At 39.4% G+C, this 6,343-nt stretch overlaps 1 non-coding gene across 1 annotated transcript; it reads right to left on the bottom strand.

The window, feature by feature from the left end:
* Positions 1–983: 983 nt before the first annotated feature.
* LOC118146533 (U6 spliceosomal RNA) lies at positions 984–1,091 on the bottom strand. The gene has a single exon (XR_004732393.2). It is a non-coding gene; the product is annotated as a U6 spliceosomal RNA (small nuclear RNA).
* Between the last annotated feature and the right edge of the window lie 5,252 nt (positions 1,092–6,343).

The raw sequence follows: 6,343 nt of genomic DNA, 5'->3' as shown, positions 1-6,343 counted from the left end.
GTCCATACCCCTCCTCCAAACAGTTCTTTCTTTTAGTGTTTTGTCTCCCCTTCCCCACACCAACCAGTTCTTTCTTTTAGTGTGTTTGATTCTCTGCCTCCTTGCCCTTCTCCTATCAGCCAACAACCCCACCTTATCCCCTATTTCACCTCCATCACTTATTTCCTTCCCTCCCTCCTCCTCTTCCCCACCTCCCTCCCTCCCCCATCCCACATCCTTCCCTTCTTCCTTCCTTTTTGGCTTCCTTGCTTTCATTCATATTTATTTCTTTGAATAGGAGAAAATGTATGAAGAACTCATACACAATAACGTTATGTCAAGAAATACTTCCTAAGAGTCTGCTCCTTTCTGGGATGGAATGAGTTCCTAGGAGATAAAATAGGAGGCCAATCACTTCAATTATTTAAAACTCAACTGGACAAAGTCATCAAGGATGTGCTGTGCTGCCAGGAAGGCCCAGCCTCAGCCATACAGGAATGAAGAAAATAGTCCTAACAGGATTTTTCTCTTCTCAGCTCGGTTTTTCTCTAGGCTAAATTCTGTAACTCCTGCTGAAATCATCTCTGTCTATAGTCAGCAAGTTTCACTACTCTACTGCGGTAAAATTCATCAGAAATTAGAACAAAATAAGGATAGGAAATATTGGGAATGCCCTTCTCAAGAAAAAGCTGGTTCTTATGGATGAAACATTGAACTTGATACTGAAGAAGCTCAGTTGTTATTCCAGGTCTGCTCCTGATTATGGATAAGAAAGGAAAGTTTTTCTGCTACTTCACAAGAAAATGTCCTCATTAGACATCACTTCCAGAAGTGTCTGAGTATAATTTTTTTACAAAATGAGTAAAGCACTACAGCTTTCTTCCCTCAAAATCCTTGCTTCCCTCATAAACCTTTATGACATGTATACTGAGATCCACTTATTTTTATTTTTAATATACTATCCTTGCAGTGCATTGCAGTAACCTTTCTTAAAAATGTTTTAGATTTATGAACGGGGCTTCATGAATTTTCCTGTCATCTTTGCTCAGGGGCAAATGCTAATCTTCTGTGTATTGTTCCAATGTTAGTATATGTGCTGCCGAAGTGAGCTCCAGAAATCTTTTAACAGAAAGTATGTGGAATATGAATATTGCTGCTTTGGGACAGATCAATGTCCTTGCTGCCTGGCACTGCAGGGCTTATGGAAAGCTATTGCTGTTTCCAGTGATGATGTCACCAGACAAACATATCCCTTGATTCTTCTCAAGCTTTGGTAGAAGCCCACTTCATTGTATCAACCAACAGAACTTTCTGCATGGGATACATAACTTTATAATTTCTTCACAAGTATCCTTTTATTTGATCTTTCATTTGGATATTATTAAGACTGTTTAACAGATGAAAATCCTAGAAACTTATTTCCTCAGTGACCCAGAGCTGGCAAGTGGCAGAGTGGGAACACAGTCTGTCTCCAAAGCCCTGTCGTCTTGTCTTCTCGTTCACCACCCTGCCTTTCCTAAGCCTTTTCCAGGGCTCAGCCTAACAATGTACAGATGATGAACATCCTTACTCTCTATCTATGTCTGGTTAAATTGACCACATACAGTGTTGTAGGCAGTCTCAAGAGCTGCTTCTCTGCATGTAATTTTTTATTATTAGGGAAACAAATGCAAGTTCCTTTGGACTTGATACTTCTTGATCGAACAAATTAGACCTTTTCCTGATCAGCCAAGAATTGGATCCATTCTTCTTCCTCTCGTTGCCGATTTCTCTTCTGCTAGCCTCCTGGCACAAGCTCATCCATCCCACCAGGCCAGGACACCTGAGGGATTCCCTGGGCTCTGAGAACACAGCTTGTTGGGCAATAACTTACTGTGGACTAGGTTTGCCAGGAAGACCAAGCCATTCATGCCCTTACTTCGTGACAGTAAAGAGCCTCCTGTCTTTTGCAATTGCGTGGATCTCTTGATCAATTCCAATGGACCATCAAAACTCAAAGTTCTGACCATAAAAATAAGAAGTAAAATAAGTAAATAAATGAACCTAAAATAAATTATCTGAGGTCTGTGAATACAACACAGGAAAAAAGTTTCCAACTGAGGAACTTAACATGACCTTCACGGAATGCCTTTCAAAGGTGAACTACTACGTTCACTTCTCATATTCCCTGACAAACCTGAATCTTGTCATCTGCCAAAGGTATCTGTCTGTAGCATCTGTGCCCCCAAAGTAACATAAGGTATTTCTTTAGCTATGTATTAGTTTCTTTTTGTTAACCTTCTCTTTCTGAGTTGCAGGTTTCTGTTAAGAATGTTTCCTTTCAGAAAAAGTAAATACAAAGAAATTATGCTTCCTTCATCATTTGTCTTGCGACTTTCCTACTGGTACAGTTCCCTGAGGAAAGAACTAACTTTCTAGAAATCAGCTTTCTCCATGGCTAGACCAGTATGTCTGAAAACCCAGAGACGATAGCAACATTAATCAGGTAATACCCATTGGTTTCTCTGAAGGGAGTTAGGGGATGGAGTGGATGGAGTTGGCACCCAAGTCTGGACCTATTTTAGCAGTGGTAATGTTAGGAATTAAATGAAAATAATTATAGTCATGACAGTGATAGCCACTTTCATTGATTAGCACTCTAATAAATACAGTAACACATTATCTCACTTGAAATTAGGTAGTTACACACAAAGCCCATTAGGTAGTTACTAATAGTTCTCCACTTTTCAAATGAGGAAACTGAGGCTTTGTCAGGATCCCATGATCTGCTTTATTATTCACAAAGTGCTTTGTGACGATGGCGACAGAGCTGTCTACCCGGGGCCCAATGCCAGTGATGCTTGTCTTCGGTGTTCCTCCCTCCCTCCAGGCTCCAGGCTCTGGATGGATGTCTTGTAGCTGATTTATTATATCCCTGCTATTCTTTACAGGTGCAGATAGGGAAATATAGAAATGCTATCCAGGGTGATTTGTCCCCTTATGGTGTAAAAAAGTTATTCTTATTGTCTGTAGATTCTATTTCTCACCGGTTAGAAGAAACGTGAAATAGCAGCAGTAGAGTAGAACTTGGGATTTGATAACTTTGAACTCTGGTCTTCCAAGTTGACATGTGGCCTCCTGCAAGGCAATTCCCTCCATAGATAACAACCTCCTTACCTTAAACATAAGGGATTGATTAGAAGATCTGTAAGATCCCTGCCTGCTACAGAATTGCATGTTTCTGTGATCACATGGCTTTCAGTCATTTATTTTGATGTCATATAAACTCAGACTTCCCTTAAGGAAAAGTTAGACCTGGCTCAATGCCACAGTGACTGCCATATCAAATCTATTTGATTAGTCTTGCTTTAACATGTCATGAATTTACTTAAGAAAATAAACCCAAAGGGATAATATCCAGAATCTACAAAGAACTAAAGCATATTTACAAGAAAAAAAAAAATTCAGAAGTGGGCAAAGGATATGAACAGAAAATTTTCAAAAGAAGACATTTGTGAGGCTAACAAACATGAAAAAATGCTGATTATCACTAGTTATTAGAGAAATGCAAATAAAAACCACATTGAGATACCATCTCACGCCACTTAGAATGGCAATTGTTAAAAATCTGGAGACAACAGATGCTGGAGAGGATGAGGAGAAATAGGAAGACTTTTACACTGTTGGTGTGATTGTAAATTAGTTCAACCATTGTGGAAGACAGTGTGACGATTCCTCAAGGACCTAGAACTAGAAATACCATTTGACCCAGCAATCCCATTACTGGGTATATACCCAAAGGGCTATAAATCATTCTATTATAAAGACACATGTACAAGTATGTTCATTGTGGCACTGTTTACAATAACAAAGACTTGGAACCAGCCCAAATGCCCATCAATGATAGACTGGACAAAGAAAATGTGGCACATATGCAGCATGGAATACTATGCAGCCATAAAAAAGGATGATTTCACGTCCTTTGTAGGGACATGGATAAATCTGGAAACTATTATTCTTATCAAACTGACACAAGAACAGAAAACCAAACACCATGTTTTTCACTCATAGGTGGGTGATGAACAATGAGAATACATGGACACAGGGAGGGGAATATCACACATGGGGGTAGGCAGGTGGGAGGGGAAGGGAGGGACAATGGGGGGTGGGGAGGTTGGGGAGGGATAACACAGGGAAAAATGTCTGATGTAGGCGACAGTGGGGACAGAGACAGCAAACCCCCATGGCATGTGTGTACCTATGCAACAATCTTGCAGGATGTGCACATGTACCCCAGAGCTTAAAGTACAAAAAATAAGTAAATAAATAAATAAACCCAACAAATCTGAGGCTTTATAAAATGGTAAGATATTGTTTGTGTCAGAACAATAGGGGATCATATCTAGGTGTTGCCAAATGTAGATGGTGACACAGTATCATTTTCAAGAAGTTAACAAGAATGTTGTAAAAAATGTATAGAAAGTGTATGTCAGAAATGACCTAAATCATTAACGAGGAAACCAGCAAGATGGTAAAGCTGGTTCAAAGAGAACTTGAGGAACAGAAATTCACATAGTCTGTCAGGAAAGGCATGCTGAAATAACTGCAAATCAGACGCAAAGCTGGCTAGTTTCTTGCAGAGCAGTAAAAGCATTGCATTTGCAGTCTCTTTTCTACTGGTCAAAACTCTTTTGCATTTCTGCTCAACAAACATCCACAAGTTAGTATGTAACTCGATGTCTGCGCCTTAATCAATAGTAAATAGCAAATCAAACAAGGGTGCATTTGGTAGAGAATTAAATAAAAGTTGAGAGGGCTTGTTAGGTAATACTTCAGGATCGGAAAAAGCATAACTGTCCTTTTGCCTGATTTTCAAGTTTTGGGTACATCTTATTGTCAATTAAATTCACTGTTCAACAATATTATCTTTCTATAATTAAGATTCAGCATCCACAAAAGGGATAAGTGATACCCATCTAAAAGGACTGATGGGAGTCTTACATGAAATGTGTAATTCATGTATTATGGACCAAAACCCAGGAGTTTTTAATCCTTTTCTTTTTATTTTGCAGACAACCACACTCAAAAGGTGAGTCACTGCAGGATTTCTAAGTAATGTCCTTATTCTCCAACTTCATGGGAGATTGTTCTTTGACATACTTGCCCCAGAAATCAGAGAAACAAAGAAGAGAGAAGCAGTAATGATGTACTTGCTTCCCACCCACACACCATTTTCAAACAGTAAGTTGCCCTTTTTTAGGGGGTGAGGAACAGAATAGAATTCAAATTTTTGATGTATCTTTTTTTCTGCAGGGTCTGTCACCCAGGCTGGAGTATGGTGGTGTAATCGTAGCTCACTGAAACTTCAAACACCTGGGTTCACGAACTTTTGATAAATATTCAAGAATATTTTTAGTTACCCATCATTTATAAAATAATTTACATATCTATAAAATACTAGAGTATCTTGAGATAAGACAGACTTGAACCTCCCACAGTCAGCCATATTGTCCTGGCTCATGATGAGTGCTTTTCCTACATTCCTCCCTGCCAGACTGTCTCTCCTCTCCAGTTCTGAGTATAGACAACAATCAATGGTCATCACGGGGTCAGGGGACTAGAACTGACCGTGACAATCTCTCAGGGCTCTTTCCTCATTGTTACTTTTAGCTTGACTTTCTTTGTATCAATTCGTGGTTCTAAATAAGTACTTCCAACAGAACTTTCTGTGATGCTGAAAATATTGAATATCTGCACTGTCCAATATGGTAGCTACTAATCACATATGGCTATTGAGAAATTTGAATGTGGCTAGTACAACTGAGAAAATAAATTAAAAAAAAATAATTTTTTTTGGTTTTATGAGATGGAGTTTCACTCTTGTTGCCCAGGCTGGAGTGCAATGGTATGATCTGGGCTCACTGCAACCTCCACTTCCCAGCTTCAACCAATTCTCCTGCCTCAGCCTCCCGAGTAACTGGGATTACAGGCATGCAGCACCATGCCCAGCTAATTTTGTATTTTTAGTAGAGATGGGGTTTCGCCATGTTGATCAGGCTGGTCAATTCCCACCTCGGCCTCCCAGTGTTTCCCCTAAGAAGAATGCCCTCTTCTCTTACCCTCAGGGTCCCTTAGTAAACTCTCTTCCATCAAGATTCAGTCCAAGCACCGCCTCACTAGATAATCACTGGCCTCTTCAGGTAGAGCTGACAATAAAGTCTTCTAAATAATTATGAGGAACATCTATTAATATGATACACATAAAAGGCATAAGACAGTGGATTTCATTCATTACAAAATAATATAATTATTTGTCGACTAATCTGTTATCCTTATCAGACTGATGAACAAAATGACTACAGAAGAAGGGTTTTTAGTTGTAGCT

Source organism: Callithrix jacchus, chromosome 12, assembly GCF_049354715.1.
Source record: "Callithrix jacchus isolate 240 chromosome 12, calJac240_pri, whole genome shotgun sequence".
Taxonomy (NCBI): domain Eukaryota; kingdom Metazoa; phylum Chordata; class Mammalia; order Primates; family Cebidae; genus Callithrix; species Callithrix jacchus.
This window is presented reverse-complemented; position numbering and strand designations above follow the sequence as displayed.